Raw genomic sequence first — 16205 nt, forward strand, 5'->3', positions numbered from 1 at the left:
CAGAGCAAACTTGCCTCCTCTAGCACCCCAGGGAAGTGATGCCCAAGTGTCAAGGTGCCATCCGTTTTCTTGCCTTGGTCTGGGCCAGGCCAGCTCAGCAGGTTTCTTCTGGAAGCCTATTTTTCCTTTCCCGAATCGTGTCTGAGTGAAACGCCCTATATGGCAAAGATTCCCTGCTCAGTGATGAGATGCCAGCACGGGACATTCTTTCTCGTGAGTCACAGTCAGTAAAAGTGGTTTTCTCGGTGACTCTGAGTGTGCCTGCACGCCCGGCAGCCTCGGAGGAAAATCGTCTCAAATCAAAACATCTTGTTGCATCATTCGAGCTCCAACAGACCTTTCACTTTTGTAAGCAAAGTGAAATGTGTTTCCACACAAACCGAAAACCCCATCTGTCCTTGTTTTTCCTTGGATACATATGTTGGGTTTGCTTATATAGCAGGAGACAATGAGGGAGACGTGGTGGAAAATATTTGCAGCATTGAGGAGCAGCTACTGGGGAGTTTTGTGAGCAATCAGAATGAGACGTCCAGAGGTATTTTACTCGTGGGAGCTTCCACAGGTAAAGATCAAATGATGGTGCTTGCTGGTATGCACAGGGCACGGTGGACACGGGCTTAACGCGGGCACACCGGCTGCTGCTGGAAGTGAGGGTGAGCAGCGCTGCCTTTTGGATGTGAGGGGCTTGCTGCAGCCTCAGCTGACCCCTAGTCAGCCACACACGAGCTCGCCCTCCAAGGTCAGGGACAATGGACATGAACTGAAGGAGCCTGATGTAATGATCGTCCAAAGTGACCTCTAATGTGTGTGAGAAGGAAAAAAAGCACTTAAGGAGAAAAATGCAAGCAAGCCACGTGACACACATTTCCCACAAATAACAGGACCGGCCCCCATAAAACTCCATAAGGGGAGCATGTACAACACGTAAGATTCAACTCCAAATCAGTGCAAATCCAAGCCGGAATGAGATGAAGGATTTAAATATGATCAAGATGCCAACGTGTAAATGATACCATTGGCAACTGTGTACCCACTAGAACTTGGACTTGACCTTCTCTCAAATGCTCACAATCAAGTGAGCCAGTGAGAAAATAAGCAGAGGCAGGCTAGAGATTAAATGCCTATTCTTCTGTCGGTAGTTTGTTTACATTACTCAAGTGCCTTTGGTAATGCCAGCTGCTTCTCTTTCTTTTCTTTTTTAAGATTTATTTTATTTACTTGAAAGACAGAGTTACAGACAGAGGTAGAGACAGAGAGAGAGGCCTTCCATACGTTGGTTCATTCCCCAGATGGCCGCAACAGCCGGAGCTGCACCGATCCAAAGCCAGGAGCCAGGAGCTTCTTCCGGGTCTCCCACGTGGGTGCAGGGGCCCAAGGACTCAGGCCATCTTCTACTGCTTTCCCAGGCCATAGCAGAGAGCTGGATTGGAAGAGGAGCAGCCAGGACTCGAACCCGCACTCATATGGGATGCCGGCACTTCAGGCCAGGACAAAGGCAGAGAGACAGAAATACAAAAAGAGATCCTCCACCTACCGACTTACTCTCCAAATGCTCACAATAGACAGTGTGGGGCCAAGCCAAAGCCAGGAACTCAGAACTCAATCTGAGTCTTCCACAGGGGTGGCAGGAGCCCAGGTATTTGGGCCATCACCTGCTGTCTCCCGGGGTGCACATTAGTGGGAGTTGGAATCAGAAGTGCAGTTGGGAACTCAGGCATTCTGATGTGGGATGTGGGTGTCCCAAGCTCCATCCTAACTGCTATGCTGAACACCCACACCACCTCTGTTTACTTTATTTATTTTTTAAAAGATTTTATTTCTTTATTTGACAGATAGAGTTATAGACAGTGAGAGGGAGAAACAGAGAGAGAGGTCTTCCATCCACTGATTCATCCCCAAAATGGCTGCAACAGCCGGAGCTGTGCCCATCCGAAGCCAGGAGCCAGGAGCTTCTTCCAGGTCTCCCATATATGTTCAGGGACCCAAGCACTTGGGCCATCTTCTACTGCTTTCCCAGGCCACAGCAGAGAGCTGGATCAGAAGAGGAGCAGCTGGGTCTAAAACCAGTGCCCATATGGGATGCCAGCACTGCAGGAGGAGGCTTGACCTACTGCGCCACAGTGCCGGTCCCTCCTGTATACTTTAAAGTATCTGTTGGGGTAACATTGTAGCGCGCAGTGGGTTAAGCTACTGCTTGAGATGCCTGCATCCCATGTCTGAATGCCAGTTTGAGTCCTGGCTACTCCTCTTTGCATCCAGCTCCCTGTTAATGTATCCAGTGAGGCAGCAGATAATGGTCTAAGTGCTTGGACCCCTGCCATCCACATGAACGATCCAGATGGAGTTCCAGGCTCTTAGGTTTGACTTGGCACAGCTTTGGAGGTTGTGGGCTTCTGGGGGGTGAACCTGCAGATAAAAGATTTCTTTTTCTGTCACTCTGCCTTTCCAGTAGATGAAAATAATTATTTAAAAAGTAATATATATATATGTATTATCTCTGGATTACTTATCATAACTAATACAATGTAAATACTAGGTTATGTAGATGTATTGTGTTGGGGTTAATAACAAGGAGAAAATGTCTGTGCATGCTCAGTACAGACACAATTTTTTTTTAGTATTTATGATCCAAGGTTAGTTGAACCTGTGGCTGAAAACCTTGAAGAACTGGAGGGCTGGCTACATGTTCAAACTCCTTTTCCTGCAATTCACAGCTTTCTGTGCTTGTAAACTTCTTTTCCGGCTGCATCATTAGGTTGACCGTCTCGTGGGTCCTCCAGTTCTGAAACCTGGCAAGCATTCCCCTGCCTCCTTCCCCATCTCTCAGGGCCTCCACTCCCCACGCAATTCCCAGCCTGTTCAAAGTCTTTACGGACCAGCAAATTTTTTCCAGAAAGCCTGCTCCATCCAACCCTCCCTCTTGCCAGCTGAATGCACGACTTCCTTCCCATTGTGTGCCTGCCCAAAATACTCTGGTGTCCTTCCGACCCGGACGGCCCAGCCTGTCGTCCCTAACGTTAGGTACGAATCGAAAGCGTTTTTCACAAACATGGCTATTATCTACTAGGGAAATTATATCTCCATTTTGCTTTGGGAATTTAAGTAACTTATCTATATTCATAGAACTAAATGTCGGTAGAACTAGAATTCAACCCCAGGGTTTCCAAACCCAAGTTCGGCACCCACTTTGCCATGAACCTCAGTCATGAGGTTCGGCTTTTAAAAATACCACTGGGAAGTGTGACAGCAATCTCAAATGCTAAAATGCCGCCCAGATCAAAGGAGGGATTTCTCCATTAGAACACAGAGTTCTAAAAGCCATGAAACTAAGCCATTTTCATCTTTGCATGTAAATGCACATTCCCAGGCCCACCCAACCCTGCTGAATCAGTAACCCCAGGGGCGGGGTCCCGCAGGCTTTGTTCTAACCAGCCCTCCTGATATCTACACGCTCAAGTCTGAGAACCAGGGCTGTAAGAAAGGATTATCCTCCTTTTGATGGGGCCTTTGTCCTCCAGAGTCTACAGGGGATCATTAGCAAGTACACAAACCTCAATTATCAGAGGACCCGACAGCTTCTAGTGCTGAGTGAGTGAAGATTTTATCGGGCTAAAAAAATTTAAAGATTTAAAGACTTAACTGGCAAGATTATGAGCTCTGAGGGGTGTTGTCTTACCTGGAAGGCAGGTGTCAAGTTGAGCCTTAAGTTTAGAGGCAAGAAGACAGGACTTTGGAAGGGAAATTCTTCATGGGTGTCAGAAAAACTCATGGGGAGGGGATGAAAGATCTCTTTTGGAATTTTAATTTGGGAAATAAATGACATTTGAAAAAAGAGGATATTTACTGGAAATGCTGACAGCGGGCTCTGGTGAAAGGGTGGAACAGCTGGGGAGGAGAGTCCAGTGAAGACAGCAGTGCTGGCCGAGGCACTGGGACGAGGGCGACGCTGGTGTCTGGAGAAGGGCGTGGACCTGACTTCCCGGGCAACACTCATGCAGATTCAGCGGCTTTAATTTGCCCTAAACAAACGGGTTGTTCTCAGGAGGACAACAAAGACTTGTAAAAGGTTCCCGTTTTCTTTAAGCTACTTTTAATAATCCTGAATGTCCATTGTTGCTCTCTGCCTTAGTCTGTTTTGTGTTACTGTAAGAGAATAGCACAGCCTGGGTGACTTGGATCATTTGTAAAGAAAAGAAACTCACCGCTCACAGCTCCGGAGGCTGGGAAGTCCACCGTGGAGACGCTGGGCACTGGCCAGGGCCCTTGTGCTGCAGGGTCCCCTAGCTGAAAGCTGACGGGCAAGAAGGCAAGGAGGCCCCAAGCTGCTTTCGTAACAACTCGCTCCTGTGACAACAGCATTAATCTATTTAGGAGGGCTCTACCACTGCTCAAACATTGTTGTATTGATTAAGTTTCCAGCACACGAGCTTTGGGGGATTTGTTCAAACTAGAGCATCTCATTTATTATTATTATTATTTTTTAAAGATTTCTTTATTTGAAAGACAGAGTTACAGAGTGGCAGAGAGAGAGAGAGAGAGAGAGAAAGGACTTTCATCCACTTGTTCACTTCCCAAATGGCCGCAATGGCTGGAGCTTAGCCCATCTGAAACTAGGAGCCAGGAGCTTCTTTTGGGTCTCCCATGTGGGCGCAGAGACCCAAGGACTCAGGCCATCTTCCGCTGCTTTCCCAGGCCACAGCAGAGAGCTGGACTGGAAGTGGAGCAGCCAGGACTTGCACCAGTGCCCATATGGGATGCCAGCACTGCAGACAGCAGCTTTACCCACTAGGCCACAGAGCTGGCCCCCAAACTATAGCATTTTTTACTTGAAATGTGTCTGTAATGAGCTGCCTAAAAAGAGGAACTCACTAAAACCTCAAATGACTATATCCCAAGTAGTCTTCAACTTGCATGGCTATGCGCCACAAGTCTCCAGGAGCCTTCTGGTGTCAACTTCCATTTACTGTCTTGGGAACTTGACTTGAGTTACCGCCTACTTGTACATTCTGGGAAACCCAGCACCCATACTCTGGTCTTCCTGTAAGTTTTAATGGGGTTCATGTCCTTTTAGTAACCTTGCTACTATCTTATTTGCTGTGGGCACTTGGGTTCTAGATGTTTCTTTGAGCTCAAGCAGCTCAGAACTCTGGGTGTAGAATTCTCATTTTTCAGTGATAATCATTTCTCCCCTCCCCTAAATACCACTAACTCAACCCTTGTAAGCAACAGGTTTTTAATGAGAAGACTTGGGGGAAAGAACATTGTCTAGAATTCTATTACTTAAAACCAATGCAGTACTGAAACATGTATTAGTGGGTTACAATGTCTGGAATTTTCTTTAAAAGAAGCAATTTTCTTCAAAAGAATCCATGAGGAAGGTGTGAGGAAAGGGATATTTTATTTTATTTAAGCTTGCTTAGTTGAAAAAAAAAAACAGAGTGACAAAGAGAGAAAAGAGAAAGAGAGAGAGAGAGAGAGATTCTCCATCTACCAGTTCACACACACACCCCCCCCCCCCCAAATGCCTGCGACAGCTGGGGCAGGGCCAGGCTGAAGCCAGGAGCCAGGAACTCCACCCGGGTTTCCCACATGGGTGGCAGGAACCCAAGTATCTAAGCATAGTCTCTTGCCTCCCAAGTGCAGCAGCTGGGAGATGGACCAGAAGCAGAGTAGTGGGGACTTGAACTGGCATTCCATAAGGGGTGGGAGCCTCCCAAATGGTAGCTTAAACCAACTGTGCCAAACTTGCCCTGAAGGGGTGTTTTAGATGGAACAAGATTGGTTGAGAGTTAATAATTGATGAAGCAGTGAATGGTACATTGGGGTTCATTATACTAGTCTATTTATTTTGGTATATGTTTGAAATTTTCCAGAAGTAATCATTTTTCAAAAACTGGATGCTTGAGATTACTGTGCTGGAGTCTCTTGCCGATCCTTGGCATAGGCATTTTCTCTGGTATCTTTCCCTCTGACATGTTTGCTAGGATCCCCCTTCACCTCTGCCATCCCTGTCTTTTACCCCTTTCTTTCTTTATGTGGCTCACTGAACCCTTGTCTTCCCTACTTAAGGGAGTACTAAAATCATCATCATTGTTACCACTATCATTTCCTGTTTCCAAGGCAAAGCAAGCAATTTAATTTTTCTTTGTCTAGACTTCTCATTAGCTTACACTGGAAAGACCAGGAGCCTACTTTCTTCTTTTTCTTTCTTGCCTTTCCTATCCAAATATTCTCATTAATGTATCTGAACAAAGGGAGTCTCTCCTCATGAAGAATTCTGCCCTCCTCTTAGTCCATCTGAATCCTGCAGCCAGTTTCCTGAATGCCCCTCCACCCTACCATTAAAACTTGAATATTTGGGGGCTGGTGCTGTGATGTAGTGGGTTAAGCCTCCACCTGCAGTGCCAGCATCCCATGTGGGGACTGGTTCAAGTCCCAGCTGTTCCACTTCTGATCCAGCTCTCTGCTATGGCCTGGGAAGGCAGGGGAGGATGGCCCAAGTGCTTGGGCCCCTGCACCCGCATGGAAGACTTGGAAGAAGCTCTTGGCTCCTGGCTCCTGGCTCCTGGCTCCTGGCTTCATATCAGCCCAGCTCTGGCATTGTGGCCATTTGGGGAGTAAACCAGAGAATGGAAGATCTCTCAGTCTCTGTCTCTGCTTTTCTCTCTCCATAACTCTACCTTTTGAATAAAACAAATAAATCATTTTAACAATTTTGAATATTTTTAATCCAGAGCAGAATGGAAAGTGTGAATGTGGACATTTCTCATGACCCCAAGAGAGGGATGTGGTCTCTATCTGAACCTGCCATCATGAAGAAGTTCACATGAGGGTTAACTCCTGATTATCTCTGGGTTAGAGAGGAAGAAGGATGGAAATCCCCACAACCCCCTAAAACTCTTTTCTGTCTTCGTCTTCTTTCACACTCTCACTCCTTTTACCGGAACTTGTGGCAGGCAGCCTGTTGACTCACAATGTGTTATCACTTCCTTCCTCTGGCTCACTTCCAGTAGACATGCTAATGCGTTGCAAGGGACAGTGGACAGGCAAGGACGGCAGGGCCTTCCAGGCTCAGGCATCTGGATGTCGAGCATCTGGAACCAAGAATGACAAACTGAGCGAGTTAAGCTGGATGAGGAGATAGCTTCTACCTTCTAGCATAAAGTCACTCTTTGCTTCCTTTGAAGTACAGATCTGCAGAGCCCGCCTGTGTGTGTGAAGGGCGCAACAGTAGGAGTGGTCTGCATGTCTCAGGGGTCTTAACTTCAGCTGTGTTGGAAGGATGTTGAAAGAAATTGGTAGGGTGCTTAAGACTGGGTCCCATATCTTAAGAGAGTAGGCTCTTGTTTGGAAACATTTAGGCTTTTTCTCCTAGACACTTCTCTTCAAGGGCCCAAAGGGCAGGTGGAAAGTCCACACTGAAGCTGTCTAAAGCCCTGGAGAATGCTTTTCCAGGAACATACAGAAAGATCCAGGTGAAATACCCAGAGGGTCATAATTCCATGTGTGCAGTCTAGTCAGTTTCAGGTGAGGTAAGTTATGGAAGAATTGGGGAATGGCAAGGTGGATGAAATCTTCCAAATTTATAAAACATAGAAATAGGGTTGCCACTACAATATGCCACTAAAATACCCACATATTTTTGAATTTTAGCTACAAGTGCATTTTTAATGTAAGCATGTCACAAATATCATGTGGGATATACATTGAATACAATTATGTATTTGTGTTTATCTGAAATTCAGTTTTTCCTGGGACCCTATATTTTTAAGTTACTAGAAATCCTGAGAAGTTGCAGTCCCTGTAGAAGCCCGGTTGGTGGGACCTTTTATTGCTCCACTGAATGTAAAAAGCGGCCATGGTGCATCTGTGAGAAGCAAACGCAGTGACTGGTATGAGTGCCTTATCTTGACCTACTTTCAGTGGAAAATATAACCGCTTTTTTTCCCTCTGGGAATGCTGTTAAAACAATGGTTGTGCTATGGAAATAACTCCCATCCAGATGTCGTTCATTCCTCAGAGTCTGCTTCTTGGGGACAACCATCTGGGGTTCAGAAATCACTGTTTTCCTTTCTGCTTTTGATGCCTTTTAACATTTTACTTTAATTATTTTATTTGAGATAATGCGTGTGAGAGAGAGTGAGAGAGAGAGCAAGAGAGCTCACCCATCTGCTGGTTCATTCCCCAAATACCTGCAACTGCCCCAGGCTGGGACATAAGCCAAGAGCTAGGGGCTCAATCCAGGTTTCTTCATGTGGGTGGCAGGGACCCAACCACTTGAGCCACCACCTGCTGCCTCCCAGGGTGTGCATTAATGGGAAGCTAGATTTGGAAGCAGAACAGAGACTCATACCCAGGCACTGGGGTATGAGATTCAGACTTCTCATCCAGCTGCTAACTCCTATGATGAATGCCCAGCCCTAAAATTTTAATTCTTCACTCAGAAAAATTTCAAATATGAAGAAAGTATGATGAGTTTGTTTGTACCCATCACCTGGCCTCAGTGGTCACATTCATAGCCAATTCTGCCTCATCTACATCACCCAACCTCTGCCCATCCCAACCCCATAGCTTTGAAACGAATCTCAGAAAACTGGAACTTTATTGCTTTATAACTTTCTACCCTTCACTGAACCTTTTCCTTCCCAATGGGAGAACTGACTGGATAGTGGATGCCCAAAATCTGAGCTTTGAGCCACATTTCTTTAGTGCCTTCCCAACGTAAGAACCAGAAGTCTACCTTTCCTACTTCTCTTGCCCCCACAGCTCATACATAAGTCTTCAGTTTTGGGGAAATCAGACCTGTGTGGTAGATCTTGGCTGTGGCTCTGCTTGGGGGAAGCTGGAGAGCAGAGGGTGGATGTGCTCAGGCCAGCTCTGCCGTGTTGTTGGGGCCTCTTGCTGGAAGGTGGCCCAGGAGCAAACTCCTCAGCCTTCCCACTGACCCGGGAGCACTCACCTAGCCTAGTGAATCTGTTCCCTCACACACCAGCCAGGGAGGATTCCACTGACTTTGGTTAGGTGGGCTAACTGAAGCAAACATCTATCATTTTTACCTTCCAAAGAGGCAAGAGAGGAGAGTTACAACCAAGCATTTCAGCCACTCAGAACAATGTTCTGAACCGCAGAGTTTGGTAATTTATCAAGCACTTTAGGCTCATGGGACTGTCCTAGAGTAGTGGCTCTCAAAGTGTGGTCTCCCCTTCACCAGCACATCAGTATTACCTTGAAACTTGTGACTTCAAATTCTTAGGTCCACTCTCAAGACCTAGAGAATCAGAAACATTGAGGGTGGAGCCCAGTAAGCTGTGTTTTTGCAACTAATGCCATCTGGAGGGCTAGAGCTGCCCATGACCTGCTTTTGTAAATAAAGTTTTATTGGAACACAGTCACCATCAATCATCTACACTTCGTCCCTATCTGCTTTTGTGTTACAATGGCAGAGTTAAGTGACAGAAGCCGTCTGGCCCACAGAGTATAAAATATAAAATATTAGCCCTCTCTAGACAAAGTTTACTGACCCCTGATTAAGATTCCCTCTAAATGTTGAGTCAATAAAAGTCAGGGAACAAGTTAGTAAGAGTTACACAGGAATGCCTGACAACTCATTTATAAAAGTGTAGCTGTTGAGATTGGTTTCCGTGGAATGGTAGTTTCTACTTTAAGCTGAGATCTATGGGATACAGACCAGCTATTTCTAACTTCTGTCAGTGATGATCTTTGCTGCTGAGGACTCAAATGTAACAGACTCCTATGTGGTTAAAGTACTTAAAAAAAACATAGGTACACACGTGTTTATGTACCAGAAGACAATATCTCAAACAACCAGAATAATCGCAGAAAAGAGAAGGAACAAGGCCTAATTTCCCTCTTAATATTATGGCAGTAACTCCAGTCCTGTTAAGAACCTAAATTTTGGGGCCGATACTATGGCATATAGGCTAAGCATCCGCCTACAGCGCTGGCGTCCCATTTGAGCAATTATTTGTGTCCTGACTGCTCCTGATTAGCTTCTGATCCAGCACTCTGCCTATGGCCCAGGAAGGCAGTGGAGGATGGCCCAAGTGCTTGGGCCCTGCACCCACATGGGAGACCTGGAAGAAGCTCCTGGCTCCTGGCTCCTGGCTTCAGATTGGTCTGGATACGGATTGGTCTGGCTACGGCCATTGCATGCATTGGGGGAATGAACTAGTGGATGGAAGACCTTTCTGTCTCTCCCTCTCTCATTAGCTCTGCCTCTCAAAACCCAAAACCTAATTTTTTAACAAAAAGATTTGTTTATTTATTTGAATGGCAGAGTTACAGAGAGAGAGAGAGAGAGAGAGAGAGAGAGATAAAGACAGATCTTCCATCTGTTGGTTCATGCCCCAGATGGCCGCAACAGCCAGTACTGGGACCAGGCCAAAGCCAGGAGCTTGGAGCTTCTTCCAGGTCTCCCACATGTGTGGCAGGGGCCCAAGCACTTGGGCTATCTTCTGCTGCTTTACCCAGGCCATTAGCAGGGAGCTGGATTGGAAGTGGAACAACTGGGACATGAACCAGTGCCCATATGGAGCACCAGCATCACAAGTGGTAGCTTTACATGCTACACCACAACATCAGTCCCAAGAGCCTGAATTTTTAAAGAGATTTACTTATTAACTTCTTTCCTTATTTATTTGAAAGGCAGAGTGACAGAAAGTGAAGGATATACACGCAGACACACAGGCACACACAAAGATCTTTTCATTGATTTTTTTTTTTAGATTTGTTTATTTATTTTAAAGGCAGAAACAGAGAGAAGGGTTTTCTATCCACTGGTTCACTCCCAAATGGCCACAATGGCTGGAGCTGAACTGACCCAAAGCTAGGAGGAGCCAGGAGCTTCTTCCGGGACTCCCACACAGGTGCAGGGGCCCAAGGACTTGACCATCTTCTACTGCTTTCCCAGGCCATAGCAGAGAGCTGGATCAGAAGAGGAGCAGCTGGGACTTGAACTGGCACCCATTTAGGATGCCAGCACTGCAGGCAGTGGCTTTACCCACTATGCCACAGCTCTGGCCCCTCATTGATTCATTTTCCAAATGCCCACAATAGCTTGGGCCAGGAGCTTCATCTGGGGCTCCTCTGTGGGTAGCAGGGATCCAAGTACTTGGGCCTTTATCTGCTACTTTCCAGATAAATTAGCAAGCTGGGATCAAATTGGCACTGTAAAATGGGATGTGGGCATCCTAAGTGGCGGTTTAACACTCTGTGCGCCACACCCACCCCTGATTATAGTTTCTAAGATACCTCTTGGAAACTTAGCGGTGTTCAAATCTAACTTCTTCATGGAAAAAGAAGTAGCTGTTCTTATCCATTCCTAGTGTAATAGCTTTTCTTGAAGACATGTTTACAATGCATATCAGAAACCTTAAATATATACATTCTCATTAACCTAGCAATTCCACTTTGAGGAATTCATTCTAAGAAACTAAGTAAGGGTGTGGTCTGTGATACAGCAACAAGCATGTTAGTTATAATAGTGAAAAAATGAAGGTCGTCTAAATGTCCTACCTAATCAATTTGTTGAATCATCTGTAGTATACACAAAACGTGGAATATTTTATGGCCTTAATTAAAATGATATTGTAGAAGTGACATGGATAAATACTCATACTTTGAATGAACAATAATGCCAAACTATTTTATTTTATTTTTCTGAGATGGACTTAGTATTGTTTAGACTGATCTATATGCCTACATTGTCATCTACAAGGGTATACATGGAAATTCTCAAAATGGTTGCTGTTGGTGGTAGGGTTATGACTAGTTTTGATATTACTGTAGCCTTATTTAAATTTTTCCACACTAATCATGTAGCCCTCATGTAATTATAATTTTTTAAAAAGATTTTATTTATTTATTTGAGAAGTGAGATGGAGAGACAGAAAGAAAGGTCATCTATCCATCTGCTGGTTCACTCCCCAAATGGCTGCAACGGCCAGAGCTGAGCTGATCTCAAGCCAGGAGCCAGGAGCTTCTTCTGGGTCTCCCATGCAGGTCCAGGGGCCCAAGCCCTTGGTCCATCTTCTACCATTTTCCCAGGCCATAGCAGAGAGCTGGATTGGAAGAGGAGCAGCCAGATTAGAACCGGCACCCATATGGGATGCAGGCACCACAGGTGGGGGATTAACCTACTGCGATACAACGCCGGCCCCTAATTATAAATATTTTAATGTATATCTACACACATCCGTTCGGAGGAGGAGCAAAACACCTAATTGGATATACCTAGGCACCTGCTTTTGGCCCCAAATGACATAAATGTCCTCCTCTTGCAGCTAGATGGGGCATCAGGACCCACAAAGGTTGCAGAGAGAGAAAGAGGCCGAGATAGGGAGGTGTGTCACATAAGGACCCCGTGCTGCTCTCTTAGTTCCTGGGTAGGCTGAGCAGTCCTACCCGTGTGCCTGGGATGAGGGATTCCCAGGATATAAGACTTTTAAAGCTATCTGGGGGAATCCCAGACAATCTGGGACCAGCGGCCACCCTCTTCCTGGCAGATTTGGACAGTGACTAGCACTAATGCAAGTACCCGGATGTTCCCCTCTGACTCATTTTGGGGCATGCAGTGTCTTGAGAGGTTACTTATGAAATGGCTGCTGACCTCTGGCCTCCTGGCCAGGAAAGTCTGTGAGGTCGGCAGGCTGGAATCATACTTACAAGCGACTCGCTGACCCGGAAGGAAGCAGATCTCATTGTAGGCGGTGACACCTTGTCTTCTTCCCTGCAGTTGTTGTATGCCTTTGTTCTGCATCTGAGCCTCTGTAAGTAAAACGAAACAAAGTGTTATCTGAATAATGCAGGGCCGATTAGCCATTCAGTGACTAAATTCCCCACTTCCGATATGATTAGACACCGAACTAATTAATGTTGCTGAAATTGCATGCATTGTATTCTGTTAGCTCAATGGTGCCTGTGACGTCCTTCTTATTATCGAAGTGAAAGAGGAAAGGGATCCGAGAGGAAATCAGCAAACCACAGCTGGTGTGGAAAGGCCACCCGTGATGCAATCGGCAGTGTGTGTAAACTGCTGGGAAATGCCAGTGAACGTCTCTGTGTGCTGCCCATGCACATATTTGTAGGCGGTGGGAGAGATGCCACAGCGGCGGATCCATGCCAGTTCAACACGTGGAAGCCGTGGTCTTGTCTTGATGTCAGTCATCCTGCATTTGAAGGTCGTACACCTTCTTTTCTGCCAGCTAGTCAGGAGGTGTTCTCCTGGGTCATCCCAGAGAATCTGTCTGTAGTCACATGCACCCCATTCCCTGTGGATCCAATGCTAGCATGCTCTCTCAGGGATGTGAGGCTGATGTGGGTGCATTTCCCTTGCCAGGTCACCTGGGAGAGTCTGTGGGCTTACATGGTGCTCCTTCTGTCTTCCATCCCAAAATGCAACATTACCTTAGTTCCCCGACCACAGCATCAACCTGTGCACTCGGGGGTAATGGCCCCACTTTGACCATTAGCCAGACGGAACTGCAGCTCGACCACTTCCCAACTGTGAGCTCTTTGGCAAGTTATTTCCCATCACTAGTGTCAATTTCCTCAAATGGATGGGGAAAACAGTGTCAGTCCCACCTCACCCTCATCTTTCCCCGTCTCCTCTGAGCTTCTCCTGGCCTCCTATCTTGCCTGTAAAGCATGCTGTAAAGTTGATCCAGACTGTGTTCCAAGCAGTCCCCACCTTATGGTGCACAGTGCGTTAGCTTTGCAAGTCTATAATGAAATACCCAAGGCAGACTAACTTGGAAAGAAAAGAGGTTCACTCAGCTTACAGCTCTGGTGGTTCGAGGGCTGGCATCTGGTGATGGTGTTCTTGCTGGCAGAGTCTCAAGGTCACACAGGGCATCACGTGGCGAGAGACACGTGTCTATGTGTGTCATTGTGGTCTCTCTCCCACTTTGTGTAAAGCCCCCAGGATACAATCATGGGGGTTCCATTCTAGGAACTTCAATTATCATTATAATCACTTCCAAAGGGTCCACCTCTCAACGCCACGGTCAGATTCCCAGCTCACGATGGTGATTGCATTTGAGCACATGAATGGGAGACTCTGAAACCTTAGCAACAAACATGGAGCCTGGATCTTCTTCCACAAGGGAGCTTTGGAGTCCTTTCTTTTCTGAGCAAGGCTTTAACTCAGAACTGTGCAAAGTAATGTTCCGTGGACCATCAGCATGCTCTGTGTTTCTCCAGGTGTTTGAAAACCCAAGACAGAGAAAGTGTCCTTACCTTCTGTGAAGGGGAGGCACAGGGGACGCCCCCAATTCCGAGTGAGGTCTTTTGGTTCCACCCGCAGAGCTCGGGGAAGTTGCTTTCTCCTGGTCACCATGGAAGTCGTACCCAGAGCTCCAGCAGCACAAAACAGTTAGGGTTTACAGAGCCAACGTGAGCCCGTGGGCTTTTGTTGTTTGTTTTGTGCCCTTGAGAAAATCAGGGGGTTAGGCTGCAGAGTCCACGTGGTTTTCTGGTGAAGAAATAAGAGGTGTGGTGAGATGGGTCCAAAGGTGCCCGCTAGTGGGATGATCAGGTGGAGGCAGAGTGAACGTGAGCAGTGAGATAGATTCCCCGAAGTCAGGTGGAGGAGCGAATCCTGACTTGACTGATGGAAACAAGGGTGTGCCACCTTCCAGCAGCACAATGAGATCGCGATGAGCATTTTTTTGAATGGCATCCGCCTCACTCTGCGTCATGCCTCCCACTCCCACGTGCACCCGTGTGGGCATGCAGCAGACACAGGCACACACAGGAGATTTGGTGATGAAAATCCCACCTTCTCTATGTAAGGAAACCTGATCCAAGTGCCCAGGACACTTGCTTGACCCAGTTATCCAGAGGCGCAAGTGCTTCATGCTGCTCTTTATGTTTTGTGAGACAGAAGTGGGTGATGGAGCAATGGGAGGAGGGCTCAGTACACCCAGATGTGTTTTACTGGTGGGAGTACACATTGCTGTCAGTTTGTTAAAAAAAAAATCCAGGTATGTTAATGCCATTAAAAGTCCTCACTTGTTGATCCAATCATAATAGTTTTTTTTTTGTTTTTTTGTTTTTTGTTTTTTTTTTTTTGGACAGACAGAGTGGACAGTGAGAGAGAGAGAGAAAGGTCTTCACCCTCCAATGGCTGCCGCGGCTGGCGTGCTGCAGCCTGTGCACCGCGCTGATCCGATGGCAGGAGCCAGGTGCTTCTCCTGGTCTCCCATGGGGTGCAGGACCCAAGCACTTGGGCCACCCTCCACTGCAACCGGGACTAGAACCCAGTGTGCCGGCACCGCAAGGCGGAGGATTAGTCTAGTGAGCCGCGGCGCCGGCTAACCAATCATTCTAGTTCTAGGAATCTGTCCCCTGAAGTTCGTGTGTTGGAAACCTAATCCCCAGTATAGCAGCTGAGAGGTGGTCTGGAGGACTTTGCCCTAGTGAATGGGTTAATGCGTCATCACAAGTCAGTCACTGCAAAAGTGGGTTCCTATTCAAAGGATTAATTTGGCTTCTCCCCCCCCTCCCTCCCACTCTCTCAAGCTCCCTTGCCTTTCCACTTTCTGCCAGGGGGTGACACAGCCCAGCCATCTTTGCCAGATGTGGGTCCCTTGATCTTGGACTTCGCAGCTTCCATAAATATAAGAAAGAAATCTCTGTGCTTTATGGATTGCTCAGTCTCAGGTATTCTGTTATAGCTGCAGAAAACGTATGAAGAATTTAGCCACAAGGGGTAATTAGCAAGGTAGACCAGAATGGATACTGCAGATGCGCACCATAGCGTTTTTTATTATCGTAAAATATTGGGGAAATATCTGCATAGCAAAGATGGGAACTAAATAAGTACATTCAGAGGAGGGAACTATGCAGTCAATGAAGGTGATGTTTCAGTCATATTCATTCTTTAAACAGAAAAGAGAACACATGCATACCATTAAAAATTTTATGTAGTATAAAAAGAGAAGAAATGGGAAGGAAGTCTCCCTGTCACTTCCGACCGCAATCTTTCTCTACGGATACAACTGCTGTTACCAGGTAGGCATTGTGCTTTAGGAAGAAAAGGAGTGGTGTAAAAATGCTGCTGGGGCGGAGATGGTGGTGCACTCAGTTAAGCCGTTCCTTGGATGTACAGATCCCATACTGGAGTGCTGGTTTGAGCTCGTCCTGCTCCACTTGCATACCAGCTTCCTGCTAATGCACCTGGGAAG

General features: G+C 46.6%; 1 long non-coding RNA gene across 4 annotated transcripts; it reads right to left on the reverse strand.

Annotated features, from left to right (window-relative positions):
- Window positions 1-2545: 2545 nt before the first annotated feature.
- Window positions 2546-14954, reverse strand: LOC149127854 (uncharacterized). 4 transcript variants are annotated; one of them, XR_016229978.1, is made up of 4 exons: window positions 14798-14954; window positions 14257-14491; window positions 12685-12786; window positions 6708-7094 (listed from the first exon to the last, which is right to left on the reverse strand). It is a non-coding gene; the product is annotated as an uncharacterized LOC149127854 (long non-coding RNA). The 4 variants fall into 4 exon arrangements; XR_016229979.1 differs by lacking the exons at window positions 6708-7094; window positions 14798-14954 and adding an exon at window positions 2546-4344 and having other exon boundaries at window positions 14257-14786; XR_016229976.1 differs by lacking the exon at window positions 14798-14954 and having other exon boundaries at window positions 14257-14786.
- Between the last annotated feature and the right edge of the window lie 1251 nt (window positions 14955-16205).

The sequence above is a fragment of the Oryctolagus cuniculus genome, chromosome 2 (genome assembly GCF_051225735.1).
Source record: "Oryctolagus cuniculus isolate XC-2025 breed Fujian yellow rabbit chromosome 2, ASM5122573v1, whole genome shotgun sequence".
NCBI classification, from domain to species: domain Eukaryota; kingdom Metazoa; phylum Chordata; class Mammalia; order Lagomorpha; family Leporidae; genus Oryctolagus; species Oryctolagus cuniculus.